This window comes from Chaetodon trifascialis, chromosome 15, assembly GCF_039877785.1.
Source record: "Chaetodon trifascialis isolate fChaTrf1 chromosome 15, fChaTrf1.hap1, whole genome shotgun sequence".
NCBI classification, from domain to species: Eukaryota; Metazoa; Chordata; class Actinopteri; order Chaetodontiformes; family Chaetodontidae; genus Chaetodon; species Chaetodon trifascialis.
The window spans coordinates 15,991,843-16,018,600 of NC_092070.1; the positions used below are offsets into that span (position 1 = coordinate 15,991,843).

At 45.0% G+C, this 26,758-nt stretch overlaps 1 long non-coding RNA gene across 1 annotated transcript in view; it reads left to right on the plus strand.

The window, feature by feature from the left end:
- The window catches only part of LOC139343025 (uncharacterized), a 52,588-nt gene that overhangs the window by 9,864 nt on the left and 15,966 nt on the right, over positions 1-26,758 (plus strand). The window contains exon 2 of the long non-coding RNA XR_011603085.1: positions 26,231-26,292. This is a non-coding gene — a long non-coding RNA (uncharacterized lncRNA). The remainder of the gene's footprint in view (positions 1-26,230; positions 26,293-26,758) is intronic.

Below are 26,758 nucleotides of genomic sequence, written 5' to 3' on the forward strand. Positions count from 1 at the left end.
CACATAGCCACACCTCTTGCACTGGTGCAGGTGTATGTCAAGGTGTTCATAATCTGCAGCTAATCAGATTTCTCCTTTTGGGTTCGTCACTAAGGGGACTTTAGCCACCTTGAAGAGCTGTGCACACACATACACACACACACACACACACACACACACACACACACACACACACACACACACACACACACACACACACACAGGCCTCTGCATAACCTTTGTATAATTTCATACACTGTGTGCAGTTCCTCTGGATCTCTCTTTTCCACGCCCTGCTTTCTAACCCAAACCCAAAATCAAATCCAAACTGTGTCCTTCTCAGAGCTCTTGGCTGCTATTTGCCTCTGTTGCTTTTCTTTCTATTTCATCTCTTTTCTATTTATTCCTCAGTGAAAGTGCAAGTCGACGCTGCCCTCACTTTACTTTCACACAGCTTGTTGACATGAGCACCTGTGTCAAGTCTCGTTCATTTTCAAGGTGGCAGTTCCTCACCCGCAACAGGAGTCAATGGTTGCAACAGTGCTCCCAGCTGCTTATCTTTTCCATCTCTCCTAACCTCTCCACAATTACTCATCTCTTCATAACAATTGATCATCTAAATCCCTCTGCAGCTTTTGATAAGAGCTACCGCGGGCTAGCCGAGCTGAGACGTGTCCAAGGCAGGCAGGCAGGCGGGCAGGCGGGCAGGCGGGCAGGTACTGTAGGAGCTCACTTGCCTTCAGGGAAGAGATCCATGTTTTTCCCAAGCTTTTTATTGCAGACGCTATGTTGAGACATGGCAGAGGGGGTAGAGTGAATGAGTCAAGGTGGAGCTTTGGTAGAGATACAGAGGAGGAAGTCTGAGTGTATATCTGTCTAGTTGATGGCACAGGTAAACCTCTGTCTACTGTTCAAGTTAATCATTGACATTTGACTCGCTGTCTCTCTGTACTATGCAGGCGAGCAAGGTTTTGGGAAAACACTTGTTCATTAACTGTTTTTTTTTGTTTTTTTTCACTTTTGAAACCCAGAATGCATATGCTGGCTGTTGCATGAACCACATTTTGCAGCAATGCAATAAAGCATTACATGGTGAGCCTTGCTCTGTGACTATTTCTTTTGGTTTTGTGCTCCCTGTGGTTGACGTTAATGGGGTGTTGTTAGTGGCAGCAGCTCCTTTACAGGCCTCCTTAACGTACGCAGCACCCCCACCTCTCTCTGCTCAACCCTGTTCCACCCTTCCACTGGGTAACCTCCACTGTAACACTGGGCCTCCTTCGGTAACACTGGCAATACCCCAATTAGAAACCGGGGGAAACCCTAGCGCAATGAAAATGAGTAACTACGTCTTCCCCTGATGCTGCTACCCCCAATCGGCGCTGCAGCTCTCAATCAGCAGCAGCTCAAATGGGGCGCACGTGTGTTGGAGCATGGACAGCTGTGGAGAGGGAGTCTGCAGCTTGGCTCGCAGCGTAGCGGGAGTAGACGCATAGACACATGTGCATGCACACCCCAACGCCAACATATACACACGGGGAGGGCATTAGCAGCGGTGCGCGGCTGTTGTAAGCTTGGGTTTCAGTGCGGTGGAGGGAGGGGAGTTTGTGTGAGGTGGGTACGTGTGTTTGTGTGTGTTCCTCTGTTCGTTTACAAAGCCTGCACTCCTCCACTGTAAACGTTGCCAACCTCACCTCCTCCAGACATCTGTCTCTCCCTCTCGCGCACACATATGCCTACGCCACCTTCCCAGTTAATCCCCGAGTCCATACAAGCTGCAACTTGAAACCCAAAAAAATGTGCATATTAAATGGGTGATCCACCAGCAAACATAATTACAACTGTGACATTTCTAAAATCAGTATTAATTGTGTGTTATGTGCACCATGTGGCCTGTGAAGGCAGGGAGGTGCGTTTGGAAGTGTTGATGTCAAAGTAGCTGCTTTTACATGTTTACTGTTACTCAGAGGCTTGACGGAGAGCCTGGTGGCCCTGAGGGACGGGGCAAAGGTCACTCAGGTGAGGCTGGACTTTTCCAGAACTGCGCCGCCACGCATCAGATCAGCCAGCCTGCGCTCCGGAGGCCTGAGTCCGGTCGATCCGCGGAGAAGAGGCAGATTGAGAGAAGGTTTTGGAAAAAGTGAGCAAAGTGGTCAGGGACCTGGCGGCTACTGATGGCAAGTTTCCCCTCCCGCCGGCTGCCAGCTTATCGACTTTAACGATGTGAGCGAGCGATGGCCAGTCCCTCTGCCCCCTGGGTCTCCGTGTCCTTCATGCCCGCCAAGGCAGCAAGAATGGCAGCAGCACACCAATAAAGCCCCACATGGTACTGATTGAGAGGTATTAACGTCCCCTTTCCCTCGCTCGCGTTCAATCATTCACTGAATCATGAAGATCAAAGAAATTGAAACAGCCCAGCACGTTCGATAATCTTCATCTTGCCTCCTCAAACTGCCTCGGCGTAGTTTTCTTTAATCATCTAATGAATCAGCTTTGCTAAAATTATATAAACACCATCCTCGGGGCCGAACTGCCTTTCCGATCAACGCTTTTCTTTTCGCCTTGTTTTTGGGAAACCTTTACTGTGGGGCACTGCGGGGCAAAATGATCTGCCAGCCCTCCCCCCCAACTCTAATTTCCATCCCACCTTTCCCTATCACCCCCCCCCCCCCCCCCCCCCCCCGCCCCCCCCCCCCCCCCCCCCCCCCCGCCAGCTCCTGCGCTTTTTGACTGAGCTGTTTTGGAAGGAGCTCCAGGGGCAGCATTCGTTTAAGAGTCAGATATAAACAGGCATTAAAAGGCAGCGTGGTCTTAATTAGCTGAAGCTGCTCATATGTTTGGTGTGATTGTGTAATGTTTATACTTCAGTGTGTGTGTGCACGCTGTGTCAGGCCACTGTGCTAATCACCTAGAGTTTTATTGCCCTGTGCCATGTTGCAACAACGCTGAAACGAGACGAGCAGAGAGAATTCGCGCTGAGGCAGAAGAACGAGCAGACGCCCGCCGCAGTGATATCTATCAATGTCACCGAGATAAAGTTGAGACGTAGCGTTTGCAGCGCCTATACATGCGCCTCTGTGCAACATTATGATAAACATAACATGCAAGCAATGTTAGGAGTGAGAAATGAGTTGATTCAACGTGCAACTCTCCTGCTGGATGGTTGCTTTGTGAAAGAAAACCAATGAGCCGCCACGGTTTGTGACGCAATGCGCCGCAAGCGTCGTTGAAGCTGCGGCCTTTGAGTTCAAACTGTGTGTGATCTGCTCATCAACGCTTCCTCAACCTGACCACAGTTTCTCAGGTCCTGCAGCCATTATCAGAACAAGATAACTGTCTAGTCCCTCTCATGTACAACTACCTGCCCCCGTGCTGTACAGTGTAGCAATGACATTTGGCCCAGCCATAAAAGAGCAACAGGAGCCATAAAAACACCTTACGATGTCTGGGTTTCTGTAGCCAGGCTATTAAGCTGTAAAGCCCTATTGTAAAAATCTAGATTGAACCGATACAGTTGAGGAGAGCGCAGCAAAGATGAAAAGGGCCTTGCTCAGCCATACTTTCATAAACCTGCAGTGGGCTTGGTTTTTACCGGTAAGCACACGGGAAAATTCTTTGAATTCCCCGGCCTCACACCCTCACTCTACTTTTCCCGCCCTGCAGCCAGTACCTCTGGGTACATGGGCTTGTTTGTGGCGCGTCTGACGTCAATGAGAGATCGATGAGTTCCTTAAATGGTTGAGTTGTTGCTTGTAACCCCCCCGTTTTGAGATATTTTATAGTTTGTACATTGGACTGAGTCTGTAGATAAGAAAGTCTGTGGGACACATTTAACGCAGCTACTGCCGTGTAGGTGGGCCAGATCTCACAACTGTCTGACCACACTGGAAGCCATCCACATGTTAACGCTCTCCTGCCCTTTTCCTTTGTCCCTCACCTCCTCTATCTATCTTTCTATAATTGTGTCCCGGACCCAGACATGTCCATAAATAAACGGGGTCTCCCTCTCCTCAACCAGACCCAAGCCATGTTTATGTTCAGGCTTGTGTTGGGGGGCCATCTGGACCACTGGGCCCGCCTCACCGCCTCTCTCCGGGCTCAGGTGGAATCAAGATGTGCCACCGAACACCAGCCTCTGCTTAATGGACTAACGTAGGCTTCAAACATAAGCAATGGGTCATTGGAGATGTATTTTTTTAAACTTTTATTGAAGATTAAACAATCCTTGACTCGCGTCTTGCACATTTTTGTTTTAACACTTTGCAGTCTTAGCATAGCATACGGATAGCATAGCACTAGCAAAACAGTCTCAGAGAAAATTAAAGATCCAGATGTGAGGACGTGTGCTTTTGGAGCCTCTGTAGTTCAGATCAATACATGCACGCGATGCCTAAAAGGCTTTTCATTCTGATTAGAATACAAACTGTTCCGTTCGGTCAGGACGGCATAAGCTTCCAGTTCCTGCTTTCCTCTTATCCAATCCTTAAAGAAAGTGAGAGACAGACAGTGGAGGAGATTTCTGGTTTATTTACATTAGCTGGATGTGGTCTCCTGGTCTTCATTTCATTTGGTCCAGGAGCCACGCTATTAAAACTAATGAACACTTATTACCCCGAGTTGGATCTTGAGCTCCTTGCTAAACATCCCCTCTGTAGCTGTTTGTTTTACTTGTACCTGATTATTCAAACAGAGCAGTAAAACATGTGGCTGAGCCTTCGCCTCTGGTCTTTACAGGTTGTCTCATAAACAGTCTGATCTATGATATGTGATTGGACATGAGAGCCACGGTTTTTATACTGCTTTTGGTTTTTATAGCAAACACGGGTGGTCTTCACTTTTCCCCGCTAATCATCTTGGACTGAATCCAGTATTTTTTGAATGCATTTATTGTACAATCTGATCTCCTGTGTGTTGAATCTTTGGGATACTATGTCATTATTAGAGCAGCAGTTTTTGTGAAGACAACTCTCTCGGTGCATTTTAATGTCTCTTGTCTTGTTGGCGGGGACTCTGACAGATTTTCTTGCTCTGCTCTAATCAAGACATCTGCTTTGCAAATGTGAGAGCGCATGGAGAGCACAGGATGCCTCAGAACTCAGCTGACACAGTTTAATGCATTGTGATGTTCAGTGCTGTTGACAAATATAATGGCATGCTTTGGTCTCTTTTATATCCATGCAGATGCAGAAAATATGCATCTAAACATGTGCTGCATGCACTCTGTCCAAGAGTTATATACATGCCTCTTTTGTCTAAGCTTACATTGCAATTATTTATTTATCGAGATATGCAGTGCCCTTTGTTACAGTTGGCTAACTGTTGCACCTCGTGGCCTTTTGATCATGGTTTCACCAGGATTTGCTCGCTTGATAACTTTATAATTGTTTGCTTATTGCCAGGTGACGGACTGGAGATCATAGCGACAACTGACAGATAATTTCAGTACGTGTGTGCATATGCCCACATGCTTGTGTGTGTTTGTGTACACGGCCGCGTCAGTGCGTTGCCGCAGATCCTCGGTGGCAGTGGAGAGCGTCAGTGAGTGACACATGGAAGTGTGTATCCTCTCTGAGACCTTTGTGCTGCATAAATCAGCCCCAACAGCTCGGGTATTGTTGAGGGAAGGAAAGAGCTCTTTCTTCTGACTCCTCTGCCGACGTCTTGTGGTTTTTAATATGATATGTGCATACAGAAAGCATGGTCAAATAAACAGAGTGTTAGGTTTCCCCCTTGTCGGTACCAATCCATCAAAAAGAGATGGAGCTCGACTTTCATCTCCTCCCTCTCGCACTTCTTCACCCTCACCAAACCCCTCCCACAGCCCCTGTCATCCCCAGCCGGAATTTCCCTAGAGTCAGAGTTCGCCATTTTTCTACTCGTTTTAACCTAATTAAATATTGTTAGAAGGCATGCAGCATAATGGCACCTTTGTTTGTCTAATGTAAGATAAAAGAAATGTGCACCTTTTGCGAGAAGAGGGCAGAGAGGGAGAGAAAGGGGGAGGAGAGAGTGAGCTCAGGAAGAATGGAGTGATAAGGCTGGAAATGAGAGGCAGATTGAGGGAAGGACTGACTGAAAGATAAAAAAAAAAAAAAACTTTTCCTGTCTGCTTCTCTGCAAGCGACATTACCTCTGCACCCTTGAGGAGAAAGGATATCAGCCCTTTTCGCTGAAACCTTAGATTGTGAAATTAAAAGGTAGACCTGCGCGGGCTGCTATGTCTAGGTCAAAGCGATGGTTCTAACGCTCTTGTGTTACATTTCATTTAACATGCTATCATTGTAAAAATCTGTAATTAGATATAGAACACAAGGCACCACACCTATAAATCTAGCACGATTATAAAGGCCTGTGTTGGCTTGATACTCGGACTCCACCTACGTCAGTGGCACAGCTGGCACTCTGTGGCTGTGTGTGTGTGTGTGTGTGTGTGCTCGCAGGTTATACACTATATCAGTCCCTGTTGTGCTTAGTCATTCTACAGCTTTGCTCTAAAGAGTTTGGAGATCTCACAACAGCACGAAACCTTCTTTTACAGCCCTGCTTTCCTTGTTTGTACTGAAAATCATAGAACATACTGGCAAGTCAGCAAACAATGGAAAGAACACTTTAGAACATTACAGCATGACGTGACGACAAAATATTTAGGGCACGAATGGGCCTTGGGTGAAGTTGACTGCCGTGTAAAGTAACATAAAGAAACGGAGAGCGGGTGATGCGCGAGCCAAACGTTGAGAGGGAACATCGAGGACAGGCCTATGGAAAGAGTTTCAGGTCCTCGGAGTGTCTTAACTGCAGCTACTGGTGGAGGAAATACTGAATCCTCTCTGCAGGGGCCTTCCTCTGTTCTCTCCTGGAGAGAGGGTGCCTCCGAAGTGCCTGATAGCACACGTTTTTCTTGGATGCCTCACAAAGACTTTCCTCCTTCTCCCCACACATCTGAAGATGTATTTTTATCACAGAACAGATGACAGGGGTAATCCTTTGGTGTCCTGCCACCCCCCCAACTGACCGTTCACTTCCTCTTTTTGTTTTGCTTTCGCTCGCTTTCTTTACCCCCTCTTATGAGCTAATCCCTGGCCGTATAGAAACGTCAATTAAGAAGCTTAGTTGATAGAAAACGAGACCATTTTGGATGCATTGAATGTGTGAAAATGCAGTGAAAAGGGGGGTTGTGACTGGCCCTCCAACCAAAGAAAAGAGGGAAATGGAGCCTTTTGGTGGGATTCATCCACGAAAGGAGAGTCTGTGTCGCCGGCGAGAGGCTGGGCTGAAAAAATTCAGGCCAGAAATCTCCCATGCTTGGCTGGTTTTGTTATACAAGTGAAGGGATTCAGGGATTGGGGGATTTCGGACGTCACCGTCACACACTTTTGTAACTGTAGCATTGCTGACCTTAGCATTCCTAACCTTTGTCTTGGATGCAGGAAAAATGGCAGCATCTCGCACAGCAGCGCACACAGTTTCTGATCTGCTTACTAAGATTTAACAGAAATGACCCGGCTTATGATGTAGCAACATGGTGTGATTAAGAACCATAGTGTTATGGTTTCAAAGCCATCTACTTTTGTCTCATTGAGGAAATTTCTTTTCACAACGCTAGTGTAACCAGTTGAAGCCTTGAGGTTTCAAGCAGCTACTTCAAGAAACGTCATTATAGAAGGCATTTTGCTCTGAAGTGAAGAAAATTTGCAGCAAAATTAGGATTTCATTATATTCAGAATCACATTTTCTATGCATGCCCTCGGCTCTTAAGGCCATTTTTGAGTCAGTATTTCTGCGTGTTTGCTTTCACTATCATACAAGCACACAACCAGCAGTGATTTGCTTGGCTCTTTCCTTATCTTATCCCAAACTAAATTCATACTCGGCCCCCTCTTTTTCAGCAGCGCAAGTACATCTAATCCACCTTAAGTCGAGTGAGTGGCAGGCCGTTTCTGCTGTGAAGTTTGAGATTCGGCTGGGGGTGAAAGAAATGCTCTCTGTGTACAAAACATAAACGAGATGTGCTTTGGAACAGACTTCATGCTGTGCTGCTGGGACGGGGGTGGGGGGTGGAGTGGGGGGGGGGGGGCAGGGGGGTAATTGCCACATTAAGGGGAAGGAATTCAAAATAAATTTAATCTCCCAATCCCTTTCACCCCCCAAGAGGTTTACAGTGAGCATGCTCTGTCTTGTTATGACACACAAGGAGAGTACAGAGAGGGTGAAATGGAGACGGCAAGAAAGAGGGCGAGGTTCTGAGCGAGGTAACCGACTGGCTCCCGACCAGGTTGAACTTGTGTGGGAAGGTTCACGCAGAACGGGCAACGTTGTATGCAAAAGCTGAGCAGCCATCTCTGAGTTGCTCGTGCCGTGTTTGTGTATGTGTAAAGTAGCACTAATGACCTCTGTGGCCAAAGCCACATTTGCATTTACTCTTCTCTGCTGGTGCCTTTCCCACAGTGCCTCACTCTGTAGCTGAACAGTGTCATCAAATCCAGCAGCATGTCTGCACCCTAACCAAACACACTACACCAGCTAATTGCACAGACTGGCACATCTTCAAGAGAAGGAAGGAGAAGTGGAGGGAGTGTGGACGTCATTAAAATCAGCTGCTAATGTGTTTGGTCGGACTTTAAACTTGCCAATTCTGGGGTCACGACAGAGCATGATTGAAAACCAGACGCTCAGCTAGCCGAAGGCTTTCTTAAGCACAAATTCTCCCTTGTGATGTCTTTCCGTCCCATTTTTCCATCAACTGGGTACTTGCTGAATAAGCATTTGCTGTCTTGGAAGTCACTCCGTCCTGCTCTTTTTCTGGAAATACCTCCAGGTGAGAGGATCGCCCAAAGCCGCGGTGAGGCTGTGTCAGCTCGCGAGCTGCAGGAGCAGGGTTAAAGGCCTGATGGAGTCTACTGTATGTCATCGTGTGGTTTGGGCTCTCACTAGGACATATGGTGTGGTGTATTTTTTATAATGTAATCATTCCTCCTCCTGCAACAACACCGTTAAAACTTTCTGCATGCTGGGGGAAGAATTCAGTCAAGAGCCCTGCTGACCCAGACACAGCAGAGCATAAACAATGGAGCAAGGGCCTTGGCAACACACATAGCGCACATGGACACACAACAGCACACACTTTGCCCCGTGCAACTTTTGTTTCTGTCCAAAAAGCTGCTCCAGTTCCCTTCAAAACCGTCCGTCCCGAGTAGCCCGGGTGTTGCTCGGCCATCTTTTTCACCTCTCCGTTTTAGAAACGAGCTCAAATGTAGGTGATTGGTGCGTGTGTGTGGGCCCTTTTGGGTGGTTTTATTAGCGTGGTGTGTTTACTTGACCAAATGTAACCTGTAGTATTCTGTGATGAGTCATCTTCCGCTATCAAGGAGGGACCACAAGGTCAGCTGGAGTTCTTACCTTCAGGAGCAGTTTAAGTGACACTGATTTGCCTCTCGGGTAGTAAAGGTAATTAAGATGGTTGCACAAGCCTGTAATTAAGGCCTCTCCCTGTGCGTCACCATGTATATCCTCTCTTTCTACACTCATTATCAGCTGTAAATATCTATCTACTGTATATAATGGAAAACCTGCCCCCCCATTGCACTTAAGATACTGTTTGTTTCCGGTGTTGCTGCTGACAAAATGTCAAGGACAGCAAAAGAGGAAGAAAGACTCCTGACATCTTGTCTGTTTTAACATTTAATTATCAGCCTCTGTGTATGAAAAACACTTCCTGTAGAGATGCCGCAGTGGCGCAGGAGGATTGGCAGCATGATTGAATGGGATTGTCTTTGCTCCCCCTCGAGCTCATTGGGGAAACACCACCCTTCAGGGTTTCAGGGTGCTGACAGGCTCATTCGGCGTGATGGGGTGCCCCGTGCAGGAACATGCTATCCCCTCGGCTGCCGGGTGAACACTGCGCTCTGTGTTGATGGGCACGACGGGCACTCAGATCACGTTTCCAGCAGAAGCAGGAAGTGAGAATTGGAGGGTTCCTGTTACCAGACCCCTTCTTTCCTCCCGGTCCTACACAGAGCCAAACTCAAACCATGTGTGTTCTCGCCCCGTGGACCTCCGCGCACAGCCGGCCCGGCTGGCTGGTTGGCAAGTGCTCTGGTCGTCTGAACAACATGTGATCTCAGGAAACATTCAGCCCCTCCCTCCTGCCATTGTTATTTGAATCCCTCCTCTGTATAACTCCACTGGGGTCTCTTGGGGAAAAGTGGTAAGTGATTCCTCTCTGTGTCCGGTCTCCAAAGACACAGCCCTCCCCCTCGGAGCTTTCATTCAAGGTTAGGCACACGATAGATGTGATTGGGGAAGTACAGTAGTCTGTCTCTGGGGCCAAAGGTCATTTCCTGATACTCAAGCTGCCACCGGTTAACTAGGAGCAGATTAAGAAAAATGGCTTAAACTCACAATGACAATGGAGGAAGTAAAACACTGACGGTTACACAGCAGTTCCTTCAACTGACCAGTATTTGTGACTAATATTGAGCTGAGGGAGAACAAATCATTACAAAAATATGATTTATTGCTTTTTTTGCAGCCTCCAAGCTAAAGAGGCCTTTTAGCTCCTGCAATATCTCTTAACTTCCCTTTAAAACACAACACTCCCTTAATATGCACTTATGTAATACACACTTGTGTAATGAACATACACTATAAAAACACCTCACAGACATTTGGTTGTGCACCTCTGAGCATCGCTATATGAAGTGTGTGTACACCTGATTGTGTGCAGTTTCATCAAAGTCAGAATACGTAAGTCATTGGTGGCGTGTTCTGGCATGGGAATACCCTTAAGATGAGGTATTTATGTTGATGGAAAGTGAGGGTGTATGAGGCTGATTAGGTGAAATACCCATCTCTGCTCTCAATCCTTCCACTTCGAAATGGCTGTTTACAGAAAACACTGACTGATGAAGGGATAATCTGTCAAAAATATACGTGCCACTTCTTTCTTTCTTCACTTTCTTTACTGACTTTTCTGGTTCTTACGTTTTCAAGGCAGAAAAAGCTCATTTAACCCCGGCATGGTGGAGAGCATGCATGCAAAAGAAAGAAAGTTTAAAAAAAGTCCAAATATACTTGCTCTGACACGGAGCTCCTGCAGCCGCTGTCAAGCCTTTTGTGAGGCATTGTTCAGGCATTGCTCCTGGCTCGTTCCTCTCCTCTGTCTCATGTGAAAGTCACCCCTGACCCACCTCCCATCACCCTTTTTTTTCTACATTGTATGGACACCTGTGGGCTGCCATTTCCACTGGGGAGGGGGGGTTGAGGGAAGGAGGTGTGGCAGCATTGCCAGCTTTTAATCGAGACGCGTTGACTAATCGCCCAAGGATTAGCCTCTTAGACAAGGCCTCTTTCATTCTGACACTCCGTATACCGCAAAGACTCTGCGTGGGGATGGAGAGGGCGGGGGAGAGTAAATTTTTGGGGAGCTGGGGCGTAGGGGAGAGTACAGATGGCATACTGTACCTGGATGTGCTTTGTTTGATCATGCCTGAGCCCTCTGCATGTACACACACACACACACACACACACACACACACACACACACACACACACATATCCTGAGGCTGGATCTTTCCCCAAGTTCTCTAACTGGAGACAGCTCTGCATATTTCTCACAGCAGTCACATTCTGTGATTCCAACAGCAGCGAAATGAAGGAATACGTTTGCAGCAGCGTGCCCTCGTGCTGTGCATTACAGCTACAAAGAAAACAGAAAAAAAAGAAGAAGCAGTGCTTAAGTGATGCTGAGCAGCCGAACCATTGTCTCATCTCACTATAGGCCTCTGCAGCACTCTGCTCCCCATACTGAATGAAGATGACATGTTTTTGGGAACCTTGCCCTTTCTTCAGCCCACATACAAACAAACACACACGCACACATGTACGCTCGTGCACAGACGCGCTCTGAGTGAGATTGAGTTTAGCATGTCGTGAATGGTTTGTGTATGTGTGTTTGGGAGTGGGCTGTGGACCTGTATATTGTTGTATTTAAATGAAGCGGAGAGACACCATCGGGGCTTTGTGGCGTAGCTCGAACCTGATGTTGCCCAGATCCCTCTGCTGTATATTCTAGGGTTTGATGAGGTCATTCGTAACACACAGTACACAGACGCACATATGCAGCACACGCACACACAATTACAGGCAAAGAGATAAGGTAGAGAGTGTTGCACGAGGCTAGGTTTTGGGCTAGTGCTACATGCTGTATGCATTTATTAGGCTGAATATAATCTGTCCACTCTACGGTTTTTTCATCAGGAAGATGTGCAGAAGAGGTTGTGTTTAAGCGATAGGTTCCCATAGCACCTCCTCACCTGATCACAGTTATTTGTTGCGTCGCCTAATTCTGCCAAGGCATATTGGGCCTGAATGGAAAATTAGCACCACCAACAGTTTATCTGGAGACATTTGACTTTTAGTATTTGCATAATGGTCGTGGATGGAAACGCACATTTCTGTAAATTCATTTAAAATTTGGACTACATGTAGATGGAAACCTTGGTCATTAATTGCAATTATTTTTATGGCAATTTATTGTCAGTTAAAATTTCATGGCGCCAGCTACCTGCCTGTGTGTATCTTTTAATTGCCAGTATGAACGACTGTTTCAGTGTACCTATGAGCATTATTCTTTTAAAAGAGTACTTCACCTGATGTGAAAAAAAAAACAGATTTTTTTCATTTGCAAACTTGCCGTCTTCAGCCCCAGCCAACAGAGGCAACTCGTCAGACTGTGTGGAGCTCCTTCTGGAGCCATAAAAGGCTTTATACACTCCTCAAGCCATTTAAATAGATCTGATCTGCGGAGTTCCCCTTTAAGAAACACTGGACAAAATGTGCAGTTATCCTTTAAGGGAGAAAGAGGTGACACCCACGATCCATTAGAAATACAGAATTACATTTCCAGTGAAGAGGGTGTGTGTCTTTGCTCAGTTGCTGTTATGACTTTCTACACGCTCTGCAAATGACTGTTTCCAACTACTTACTACTTACTTCATGTCATTAAACAGCATGCTGCAATCTGTAATTTTCAAGAAAAGTCATGTTCAAGGTCATTGTCAGAGACCGCACTGATAATCTAGATAATCTGCTTTTAGTGCCTAATAGAACCGAGGCCTGTAAGGTGTGACATGCTGTTTTTCTGGATTCTCCATTTGCACAGTTTGCCTCTAAAGCCTGTGAGTTTCAGGTTTCACACACCTATCAGAGTAGCCTGCTACACACTAAGCTCTCTCTGAATGGGACATGGTGCCGAGCAAGCATAGGCCCAAGACAACCTTGTAACATGACAAAGGAGGGCAAACACCACAGTGATTCTTCTCAAAGGCTTCTGTTGGGGTAGCACGTTCCAGAGGTCCTCCATTGTTCCCTCGATTAACTCGGCCTGAAGTGTCTGTTTGTACTGCAGCCCTAAACCAGCAGGCTCGGATCTTCAGAAGCTTCTCTTGTGTCTGATTTGTCTTGGTGACAGCTTCTGCAAAGGTCATGCATGTGTGGCGGGCGGGCTGAGCTCAGGTGTTGCATGTTTGCTCAGAGGTCTTGTGTGTTCCTTCAACTGTGGACACTCTCAAGTTGCCCTGGCTCAAGCAAACATAGATGAAGAACAGCGCGAGAGGAAGACATTAAATATCAGGCTCGTTGAATTGTAATCTGCTCCACCCGAAACTAGATTAGAAAGTTCCTTTTCCTTTGTTGAATTGCACCGTTCGAGTTCTCAGAATCCGTTTCTTTCGTGCTGTGTTTGCTCTGGAGTACATACTGTGGCCTGTTGTTTGTCTAGTCACAGGAGCAGCCTGGAAGCGGCTGCCAACCTGGCTCTGTTGTTTCACTAAGCTGGTGAGGAAAATGATAACAAAGGAAATAAATTAAATAGCACTAAAACATTTGCGGTCGGGGAGATAGAAAAGTGAGACATATTTTACAGCAAATGGGAGGGGCAAGGTAGAAGCTGAGGCTGCAGGATATGAATAGGTGTGTGTGTTTATATATGTGTGTGTCTGTGTGTTAAAAGGCTGTGTTTACGAAGCACAGAGCTGGGAACTAAGTGTTCGGCCCTCCAGGTGTGTGTGCCGGTGGTTGTCAGGGCTTGCGAGGCCCGCTGCGGAGGTGGCTACGTGACAGCGGTAATGATAGGTTGTGGCAGGTGAAGACATGAGTGTGTGTGTATGTGTGTTGCTGCAGGCAAGTGTTAGCTTGGCTCCTCATGACATACACATACACACACCCACAAGGCCGTGCACACAGTCAACAATGTACCTTATATCAGACTTCACATCCCACGCTGTGAGAGCAATTAGACGCATGACATCAGGACGAGTGAGCACTTGCCAAATGAAGCGGGGGTGGTGGGGGGGCAAGTTCTACAAGTCTGGGGTCAGATAATCCTCAACCAACCTGCTGCCTTCTAAAATGCAGGCTCGTAAATCAGGTGACAGTGGGTTCAGGTTCAGGTTGAGCTGTTGTCTGGCAGAGAGGGTCAAGTGCCTCTGCCTGTCTGATTGTCTTTGACCTGCTGACTTAAAAAGAGTATCTGTGTTTTAGCTCTTTTACTCCAAGCATGGATGGTTCAGTCATGCATTTGCTATGTACACTTAGCGTTTAGCATTTACGTGCTTGTGCAAATGAGACCAATTCCACCATGTGCATGCGTATACCAAGACTTCCTGAAAAAGTGCACCTCTGTCTTCTGAGCAATTTGTGGTTTGTACAGTCTGACACTTAAAACACACCAACTGCATCAAACAAACCCAAAACATTAATTTGAAGACGATTTCTGTTGTTTAACCTGGTTTAAAGACCACAAAAAACCCGAACAAGTCCATAGTTGAAGCCTCTTAACTACCACAAAGGCTGCTAAAATTCTGTCCAATGAACAAGTAGCTTGTGCATCCGAATAACCTCTGGTTTCAAGCTCTGTTTTAAACTTACATTTGTTTCCAAAGACTTTAGTTTCATATCCCGATGTATTTCTAGAGATGATACTTAGGATAGCTGATCAGATTTTGTGGACTTCGTTTCCTCACAGCTGAAGCCTCTGAGATCACCTTCTGCAACAGCTTTCAGATCAGCCCTTACATGCTCCTAGACACTGACGGCACATGAGCTCAGCTCTGCAAATGTTTAAATTAGTTTCTCGTTTTATGACAAGCACATACCTGGAGCTCATTAAATGGGATCTTCGACACGTACCCTCTCCTGTCATTTACTGTAATGTGCAAAGATAATAGTGTTGCTTGACAAAGATGCTCGTTGTTGTGGCTTGCAGTGAGGCCTTGCATCTCGGGGAAGTAGAACTTGCTGCGGCTAGCCGCCCCACACAATAAAGCTCTCAGGAGGACCCTTTCAACGCCGGGGCGTTCCACAGTGGTCTCACCGCTCCGGCCGCATCCGTTTGCCCGGTTCTGCGTTGCTCTGTTTTATGATACCGCAGTGTTTGAAAACACACACAGAAAAGAAGACAGAGAGGAGAGACAACAGGCAAGCTATTGTCTCATCTTACATGTGATGGACTCACGACGACTCACGTCTGCACGTCTGATCTGAAAGTATGAGCTGTGGTTTTGTGTAAGACGGTTGAGTTGCAGCCACTTTATGGCAAGATGACTCTTTAACATGTCAGCTACCATTTAGCCTCTTGAAAGTAAGGCATATAAGAGTAATGACGCAGGAGACAAATAACTTTCAGAGAGTCCCCTGTCATTCTGAAAGTGGCAGCTTGCCATATACTTTGCTCAGAAGCAAAGTAATAAAACTTTGCTCAATGACAGACGAACAGTGGGCAACCGCTCGTTTGGTTTGGTAGCTTTTGTCCGCAAAGATCAGACGCTATTGTCAGGTGCATCTGTATAAGTCCTTGTGAGATTATGTTTTTTTTTTTTATTAGATTTTATATTCTGAATTGAACTCTAATGGGGCCGAGTTCAAAGACGTGAAGAGGATATTTCCTGCTGTCTCGGAGCTTAGTGCGAGTTCAAAGCCTTCCAACTGTTGACAGCAGCTGGTCCTCTCAGGAGCTCTGACTTTGTCAATCCCCAACAGTACAACACTATACATGCCCCCATGCACTGTGGTAGAAAGCTGTATGATTTAGACAGTATTAAGCTGTCTGGAGAGATATCAAAGCTCCCCTCTTCCATCTCTGACTCTTGTTGTTTCTCTTCAGTTGGTTTCTTTTCCAGTCCCAGAGACGGCAGTGCCCAGAGGCAGTGTCAGTGCTTATATTTGTGATTTATTTGGCAGAGGAACAATGGCTTAGTTTAGGCAGTGCATTCCTGATTATTGACACACTGTGGTATGGAGAGGGATTAGTGAGCGCCTTGGCTTTCTGATTCTTCTGCGTTGGCTCGTGAGCAACACCTGGGTGTATCCATGACAACAGGCATCACAATGAACAGTGATTTCGCCACCAACCGGTTCGACAGAGAGTCCGCGGCAATGCTTGTGCAAGGAGGGTCACTTAAGAGAGGACAAGTGGGAAATGGTTGCTTGACGTTGCTAAATGCAGCACAAAGCGAGTCCTCACACAAGCTTTCATCAGATTTGAATTTTTTCTACTCTTGATTGAAAATCGTAACTTTTTTATGTGCAAGTTTCGTTCCAGCATGTGCAGTACAAATAGTTTTATAGGGTGGAGATGGTTTCTGCAACAGGAGCAGGTCCCATTCTGACAGCCCTGATTACTTGTGTCCGGCTAGCCCACATGTGGTCTGTGGTGAGATGGCCTGATAGCTGGGACTGAGGCAGCATTGTTAGACAGCTTGCTGAGGGTCTCCTAATGACCTGCTCCTCAATCTTATCAGCAGGAGCCCACAGGACCCATATCAAGCATCCTGGTAAAGACTTCCACTGACATCATGGCCTCCGCATTTGAGAACCTGCTACCTGGTTTCACAAGGACGCATTAACAATATGAAACCACATTTGGTCTTGCGTTGTTATAATTTGAACACACTCACATGTAAATATGTGCTCTGAAGGAATATGTGTCAAAACATTACTGTCTCTCTTAAACCTGACAACTGGTGCTGAAAGGCCCACTAACATCTGGCTTTTGTCTTCTGTGGGAGAAGTTACAGTTGGCATTGATTCCCAGGTCAGGGGACTCTGGCGTAGTCATGGGTATTTGTTGATTCCAGCTCTGATCGGCAGTGATGGAAACATGACGACCATTACGGCGCGATGCTGTGACGTATGTTGAAGGTCCGAACGTTTGCGCGTAAATAGTCGGGAAGCTCAAACATCATGTAACTGGTGTTGATTCTGAAAAAGAGGAAGGACAAGATGTAAACGTGTTTACCCACATTTAAAAAAATGACCTGAATTGATTGAAATTAGTGCATACATACACAAACTTATATGGTGTAAAAATGGTATCACAGAATGTGGTTTTGGAAGCCGTACAAAGTGTCAGCTTAGCCTCATCTCGTTGTGAACTGAATGACAGACGTGGCGTTTCAGTGTTTGTTTTTTCACACGTTTTAAATTGTTTGTTTGAACTTCAGTGAACCTTGCTTGTATAAATTCAATCCTGGAATTTTCTAGGAATATTTTGGCATGCAAAGTTTGATTGACTGGTGCAGTCTGTTGAGCGTGGTTGATTTTAATTTTTATTTTACATATCATGTACCAGTTATATCAGGAGGCAGTGCAGATAATCTACGGATTTGGCAAACTGGGTCATAAAAATTAATTTTGATTAATTGCTGATGGGTCAGTAATGAGGAAATGATCAATTATATTACCATCAGTGGTGTGTCTCTCCATTGAGAGAGACGCTGTGCACAGCAGCCTATCAATTATTTAACACTCCCGCTGCAATCTAATGGATTTAATGTAATTACTGTTCTGTGAGTCACACACACAGTCAAGGTTCATCCAGTGAAATTGTATGAAATAAATCAGCTGTCCTGATAAGTCCTGACCTCCATCAGAAGTGCCAGAAAAAGCTAACTCAGACGCTAAAAGTTGAAGAGCTTCCTCTGTCCTGGCAGGTTTACCACTCTAGTTTTCAGCTTTGCTACTTAAATTCCCCAAGATATTTGCTGCACTGACATTACAACATGCATGGGAACATGCAAAATGACTGTGAGCAGCCTCTCTAATCATTTAAGTAAATGATTAAAGAAAACACTCATACATCAAAACAGCACACAATAAAGAAATCACCTGGAAAGCTCGCGCTGTTCAGGCATAATTTGAAAGGCAGTATAGCCTACAGGGACTGATAGAAGTGCAGTGAAATGTCCATGTGGGTGCGGGTCTCTAAATCGGAGAAAATAATTTGTTCGTGTGGGTGGCGGGTGGATGATTAATGTGTACATGCGGCTTCGGATGACATCAGAGCCGATCGGCACATCACCACAGCACGCAGTTCAGAATGTGGGAAACATAACGCTTTGAAGCTCTGGAGGAGCAGCTGCAGCCGTGGCATGTTCACATTTCTCCTGACAGCGTCTCTGCTCAGTGTTTAAGCTTCATAGCGGGCCTCAGAATTGATTAATTACTTGTATTATTGTATTTGTGTGGCTCGTGTATCCTCTCCTGCATGGAAGATAAACCTTCATGATAAGTAAGGTATGTAGGTCATTTGACTGCCCTGTCGTGTGCAGTCAGAGGTGATATTGTTTGGCAGGCCAGACGGCTGACAAATATGGCAAGTGGGGGAAAACCCATCAGCTTGGAGCCAATTAGTTGCTGAATGTTTCCAGCCCACTCACTGTTAGCTCACCTGGTGTGCGTAGATAATTTCTAATGATGTTTTAACAGATTAGTATTTAACTACCGCTTACTTTTCAACCTCCTTTGGTACCTTTTTCTACAAGACTACCAAGTATTGGTACAGAAGTCCCTTTTCCAGAAATGTTTCCCATGAGCCTCCATTAAACATAATGGCTTTTTTTTTCACAAGGAGAACCTGCACAGATAAAACCTCAGGTCATTACATGACCAATGACGTCAATAGTCATGTCCCTCATAAAAATCATCTACCTGCTTAGGTTATGAGTGGAAACTCCACGCGCTGCTCTCCTCGGTCTGTCACAGGCAGCAGCAGCAACAACAAAAGAAATTCTAAACTATATGAAAATAGACAAATGGGAAGAATTCAAACACGGAAAAGGTCACATGAGAGTAAGCGTGGGTAGCTGCTGAAAATAGAGTCTAATGACAGAAAGAAAAACAAACCGAATGTTCTTCCTGATAGCTGAGATGTCAAGGAGACTTAATGTAATTGGAAATGAGGGCTGAGCGCAGTGCAGTGGAACCGGACCTAGCCTGTTCAGGAGCCCTCTCGCTCATAACAAGTGGTTTTGTTTGGCACTGTCCCTTTGTTGACACTGTCAGGTTCTCATGCCTATTAGGTTGCTGCCGACAAACGGGCACGGTGATGACATGCCCCGCACAATGCCATTGGCGGGCACAGTGTCAAATTATCACCTGCTTGGCTCTCTGGAACGGTTCTCCACCGCTCGAGTGGGAAGGTTTTTGCATTGTAGTGGCGAAGTATCAATACGTGACATACCTGTACTGTTTGGCTGTTAGATCACTGTGACATCACGATACACACCTGCCACATTTTCTCATGTGAAAAGTCTGCTCTTTTCCTGGGTGTGTAGCTGGTGCATTAGCCTTTTCAGGCTGATGAGGAAGTCTGTTTTTTTTTGTTTTTTTTTTTCCTGATGGCTCATCCCCGTGTGGGCACTTGGGCACTGGCCCTTGTGGAAACAAAATTCCCCTGCCAGTAATGAAGAGCGTTGCAGGCTTTAACTGCGATCTTATGGTGTAAGGCAGCGTGGGAAGTTTGGTGAACTTCCTGACCCCACGCACCACCGCAGCACATTGACCCTCATCACGTGACAAAGGAATGCTCCCCAGCTTTTGTTTTAACACCCACGGCACTCATGGAGTTGAGAGCAATTTTGCATACTATAGAATGATCACCAGCTTGGCATTTTACCTCCCTTTTCTCCTCCAGTGTTATTCCCAAACAGGATTTGCAGGCAGCTCTCTCCTGCATCTTTTAAATCACTTCAAACGCTACTGAAGCCTTTTTCACCCAAAGCGGGCGCCCAGTCTAATGGCATCATTTGGGCCTGCTCACATCGAGAGAATCAACCCCCCCCCCTTTTTTTTTCTACGCTTAAGTTTTTGTGAACAGGGGAAGACAAAAGGCCGGCCCAGTGAAGCGCATCTCTGCTGGCGGGCTGAATAGAGGGGCCCCTTTCATGGCTGTTTATGAGCACCCCTCTTCAAAAACACACATACAAATCACATCCAGTTCTCCCAATGGCTCCTCTGATACCAGGATGATGGCAGGGAGGGAAGGGGAGGGAGCTGGAAGCTTGTGGTGCCTCTCTCTCTTTTCATATGTTCCAATTGATTGATTTCCACCCAGGGTTACCCCTGCTTTGCTATCGGATCCATCCGCTTGTTTTCATGGGCTGAATCACATGTTACATAAGAGCAAGTCGGGCATCTCCGCTGAAAACATCATTAAAATGTTTGAGAGAGCAGATGCGGGACAGAAGGCAGGAAAAAGGCACCGTTATTAAACTGTCTTTTGGGTTTCATAATGTAGATTATAATTGATGGGGAAAACGTCCATCATGATACACTGCAGTGTAATGCTGTGACTCTCATGATAGTGTGTGTGAAAAGTAGAAATTGCTAAGTATTAATGGTAAGTGTAAAATATTTTCATGGTCAAGTAATCGGCAGCTCTTTTAATTTCAATTTTCAGGAAATAATACCGTTTTGTGGTTCAGGCTTTTCAAATGTGGAGACCTGCTGCTTTTCCTCATTTTACGTTCTAGCAAATTCAAAAGTTTAAGGTTCAGGATCGTTAGTAAGAGGAAGTCACTTTAGCCTGAATTGTGAGAGAATTGAAACTGAAAGAATTGTGACCGACATTTTCAGTGTTTTCCCATATTGTACAGACCGAATGACTCAGCGATTGATTAAAAGAATCAAATAAAATAAAATAAAAAATCAGCAAATTAAATAATAAGAAAATAATTGTTATTTGCTGCCCACATCTACTAATTACTTCTTCTATGAATTAATCATTATCATTATCATTTAGTATAGAAACTGTCAAAATTTCCTTGAGTTCAAGATGAAAAACACCAGATCATCTCAGTTTAGAAGCTATAATAAAATGCACCAAATATTTTTATTTTGGGGTAAAAACATGACAAACTATTAATCTGTTATCAGAGCAGATGCTGGTGAATTGTTAATGTTGATCAAATAATTATTTCAGCTCGGTCATTTCAGAAGGTCCAGAGGAGAAAGACACTGCACTCCTGCTTATAAACAATGTGCAGGCCCCATTACTCACTCCTCAACCTCTCCAAATTAATTTTCCAATAAAAAGAAGAAAATGGCAGATGCACAGAAGGTGCAGAAGAGATCCCACACAGACGTGTCGCCCTCAGACACAGCTGGGGGAAGAAGAGGTGCTGATGAGGCTGAAGCAATACCAATTCAATTCAATATTTCAATATTCAATAATATTGTACTTATATTATGTGTATTGTTTTGTTGTTGTTGTTTTTGTCTTGTTGAACCTCTCCCATCCCTGCCGCCTGCATCGTGTTTTAATTATTGCGAGCAGCGTAAGCTTTCCAGATGACTTCCTGTAATATTTACTACAGTATCCTGTGGTTAATAGTCTGCAGGCCTATTGATCTGCTGTGGCAGGAAAGCTTGGACTGGATTCAGAAATCCTCTCTAGCATGAACAAAATACTCTGCAAATGCAGCTTTCAACCAGCAGCACTTCAAAAATCAGGTTCTGTAATGAGCGACGGCTCTGCGCTGTCACTGTGCTGACGGCTTAAACAGCCGACGTTTCGTACTTTTTTCATACTGTCATATTTGTTCTCTGGCAAAAAGTCCCGTGAAGCTGTCGAGATGTGATTTGCAGAGTTGCAGGATCTTTATGAAAGTCTTCAACTCGAAAGTGTGTTAAATGCTCACTGTAACTGTGTGTTTTCATTGATTAAATTACATATCCACTGTGTGCACAAGCACAGAGCTGCATTGAAAAAATATTGTGGATTCTGCATAAAGATCATGAAAATTAAATGAATTAATCAGCTGTTCCCAGAATTCCCCCCAACAATGTTATTACAAGAAAATATTTGAAATAATTGTGGTAATGAAGATATTTCCATTACTTTCCACAATTGTTTTGATGTTTCCTCTGACTACAGGCCTTAATTTGCGTTTCCTTATTAATGTTCATACTTCCAGCAGAGAGAGAGAGAACGAGCATTTATTCTCAAGCAAACTTGTGGATGCATGCTTCTTTTCCTTGGGCCACGTCTGAAGGTCAGAGAGCTGACAGCCTCGGAACAAATCGCAAGTCATCCCGCCGTGAAGTAGATCTTCTTGTAACTACCTTTTCCGCTCTGTGTCATATCTTGTTCAACAGGTAGGGTTTGATGGACAGCAGGAATGCAGGCTGAGGGATTTGTTTTGTAATGGCAGTCCATTCTTTGGGTGTTCTTAAGTAAACAGAGCGGCGCTATGTCCTGTTTTTTACGGGTTTCACACGTCACTGTTCAAACTCTCAAACAGGCTGGTCCCCAAGAGTACATGGAAGAGAGCAAACACTGCTCTAATACTTCACCACTCTGACCTTCTGCTAACTTGATACACACATAGACAAACACACACACACCTTTGACGAATGCGGTCCAAAAGGATGTGTGAAATGTGTCTGTTAATCTTAGATTTTTGCGGTTTATTTTATTTATTTATGCGGTTTGTTGTGCAACTGCAGCAAAGACACGGATAGTGTAGATGTAAACCAAACCCAGCTTTTGTCTCCTATGAAAGTGCTTTAACTTAAAAATTCCCAAAGTGTGGATCCACCCAGTGCTACCAACACAGTTCAGCTCAGTTTGGCCTTAGTGTACAACTTTTAAGTTTTTTGCAGTATTCAAAAATGCAAAAATCTTTTAATTTGTACTTAATGAATGACTTTCCATTGTCTGCATGTCCGGAAATAGCATTGTTTTTAATGCTGCGTGGGTCTCGTAAATATGGGTGCTAAACTGTATGTCATACTGTATTTGAGCAGCATATGAGTTCCCCATTTCAGGCTCAGCGTGCCGTCCTAATTGAGTGCTACTTTAATGTGTGTGGGTCAAATGTACGGAAAATCAGTGGGAATTCTGTGGGAAAGTTTAAAAAGCTCATAAAATGATGGATTTTCAAGTGCTCCCTGAATTCCAACAAAGAGTACTGAAACAGTGCAATGTCTATTTTTATTAATGGTATGGAAAAATATAGAGGAAACGTGTAGTGCTCCCCGGTTGGTGCACACGACCGTGTGTCTCGGGCTGATTTAGTTTATGTAAGCATGTGTGAAGGAGTTAGGTGCGTATGTGTCTGGACTTGTTTGTGTCACTGCAGTGTGCCTTTACAGTACTGCCAAGCTCCCTGTCATGTTGTCCTTTTATACAAACATAAAGGAAGTAAACAACACCCACGGCTTCAGTGGATCCCTCTGAGATCCTCTCTCTACTGTTCTTTTCTTTTTTCCGCTTGTTTTAAATCTGTCTCCGATATATGAGGCATTCCTTTGTGGTTGTGTAACATGATTTGAGGCGAACTCAGAGAGGGAGAATGAGAAAGAGAGAGGGATGCAGGTTTGTCTTGCCGGGTTTCATGTCCTACTGTGCGCTCATATTTCTCAGCCCGCTTCACAGTTGTGGGTAGCGGGCTTATCGCTGGCCTCCTCAGCTCTTTCCGTCATGCGTGGCCTACCTTAATCTCTCTTGTGTACTGTAAACCGCCCCTAATAACCCTGAACACGATTAAAGCAAACATCTTAATAACGGCCTGCCTCATTATCAACTCACACTGGGAAAATGAGCGGTTCAGCCTCACCTCTGGAATCACACACATGTGGCTCAGAAATAAGCCAGAGAACAAGACAACCTGTTTATTTGGTATCTCTAAAAAGAAAAAAGACAAAAGCAAGCATAAGCCTGTTAGCGTGTCTGATTTTCTCATTTTCTCATTTTACAAATGAACGTAGCTGACTGGATTTGTTTTTTTTTTTTGCATGTAATAATGGTTACTGATGGAGTATAATTTTCTGCTGTTTATGAAGAGCAACAAGAGTTGAGAGTGAGGTGCAGGACTGAATGTAGGGTGCTGCTCTAGAGGGTGCTGTTTACTGAGGAAATGTGCTTTCCTCTCCCTTAATCCCAGCTGCTCTCACCAAATATTATGCTTTTTGCTTTCTAGAAAACACACAATTTAAAAAAACAACAACATCCCAATGGTTGAAAAAAGGGTTAAAATTGTCTGAGTGGATATTTTCCTAACTTGATGCAGATCAGATTGAACTCCTGAGGGGAAAATGAGACAAATAATATCAATTATAATTTCTCGAAACATATTACAGTCTCTGAAAGAATGCGTGGTATTGTGCCACGAGGCTTCTTCGACATGACATTAGGCCATTCTAATCCTCGTGTGTGTGTGTGTGTGTGTGTGTGTGTGTGTGTGTGTGTGTGTGTGTGTGTGTGTGTGTGTGTGTGTGTGTGTGTGTGTGTGTCCTGCTCACCTGCAGCTTCCCCTGCACACACAAACAGACACAGACATACAAAAGCCCACGATGTTTACACAAGTTTCACGCAGCCAGCGAGGGCAGATGATGAGCCGTCAGTCAGACCTCCAGCGGCAGAACGGAGACGCTAAGAATGCGTCCGCGGCGACGGTTACACCTGTGCTGTCTGTGGTTATCCTGCGGCGGTATGTCAGGGTGTAATCCTTAGCATCGCCTGTGTTTGTGCTTGTGTTTTAGTTACAGCCCGACACTAGCATGCTTTGGAGCTTAGATGGGACTTCTGCTTCACTTACTCCTCAGCCTGGCCCAGGGGCATCCTCCCCAGCCTGCCACACACAGGCTCATCTCCGGCATGATGGGATACAGTAAACAAACACGGTAGCTTTCTGCATGTGTCACGCTTCCCTTTATTCACTTTTTGAACTCACAGTCGTAGAAACTCAAGTAAAAGGCTTTAATTCTTGTTTTTCTTTATCTCAAACAAGTCTGTGTTCTGTTTAAAGTCGTTATGTAAAATGTACTGTAATTTATCCTCAAGCTCTGTTCTAAATTTAGAAAGTGGGCAGCCATATTTTTCTGTTGATTTGGACTCGGGGCTCCATAATAGGATCATTTACAGGGAACATTAAATTGCGGTTGTTTCCTTATGTACTCGGAGTATTTGAGGAGGTCTTTTTTTTGTTGTTTTATATGGTTTGTATTTCGTCACTGAGTGACGCCGGCTGCACCACTGAGGTCATGAATGGAGAGGAGAAAGTTCCAGTGCCAGTGACTGAACTCACTTTTTATTTTAGCAAATATGCTAAATTTAGAGCTCAGCCGCGGCCAAAAGTTCGTCCCAGACTCCCTGAATGACACACCTTTCGAGAAGTGACTCTCAACATCTGCTATTTTTATCATCGTCTTACTTTTTCCCCCTTGTTTTTGTTCCTCTCTCTCCTTTTTTTTTTTTTTCTTTCTGACAGACACGCTATGAATGATGCGGTCCTGTTTTTCATTTATAAGATTTGTTGGGTGGATTATTACAGAGAGGATCCTAATTCCCTCTCAAGGAAGGACATGCTTCAGCAGTGTTTGTGAAAACACTGCGCTCTGACGTGAGTAGCAGTGGAGAACCAGTAACAGGTCCACTCTGCTAACACACCCTCCTTGCACTGCTGCCCAGTGAAAGGTCTGTTGTAATGGTGGCATTTCAACCCAAAGCAAGATGGTCAGTTGGATAATGGGATTCAGATTCTGGGGAGCGGACCAAGCTGTGACAGTGCATAAAGTTACATATGACAGCTTCTGCTGACTGAGACAAAAGCCCACGCTACATAAAGTCTAGCCTCATATAAGTACAGAATTGAAGCCTTGTGGTTCTTCTTCTGTATGATGTGACATTGATGAGATCCACCCGTCGCTCGGCTGTTATTTCTGCCTCTGACCCATTATTGTCAAGCGGCGCTCTGCTCCTCTGTAGAGTGGTCAGTGTTTTGGAGCCCGGTCCTGCGGGTTGAGGCTTTGAACTGTTTTCCATTCCTACCTCATATTACATGCTCCAACGCTGTTTCACCTAAATGAACCCAGCTGAACAAATGGGGAGTGAGGAGTTAAACAGATACAGCGATGTAATACTATATAATTGGCGTGTGAAGTGACGTTTGTCCTCTTTTGATTTTCTTTTTCACAGTGATGGAATCCAAACTCCTGGAATGAGATGTCAACCTTTAATTGCTTCCCGGGGATCTTGTGGTGAGTATATGTGTTTCTTAAGACGCTGCAAATAGTCTCAGTGTGCTTGTGGTGTGAAAGTTCTCTCTTGTAAACCCTCTGTGTCCATGTGCTTAATCATGTGTCCCTACTGGCAAAGGGACATTAGTTGTCATAAGATGATGCTATGTCCTTATCCCCGAGCTTTTTTTGTCCAGTAGTGTTTTGCTTTACGTCTCCTGTGGCTCACCCAGATGTGCTAACTGCTAACTATCTGTAACAAAGCAGATGCATGCCAGAGACTTTATACTGCAGTGTTACTGTGGTTTAGGCTTATAAAACTGATGCAACTCCTGCTTTAACTGTTGGCACAACTGGTAGCCAAATGTCGTTAATTGTTTAGCTTAACATGAAGAATTTATGCAGAACTTACTGAGTCGTATTTGTTGTGGTCTACTTGAAAGATTGCTCTCATCCTCAAAATGGCATTTTAACACAGATCATTTAA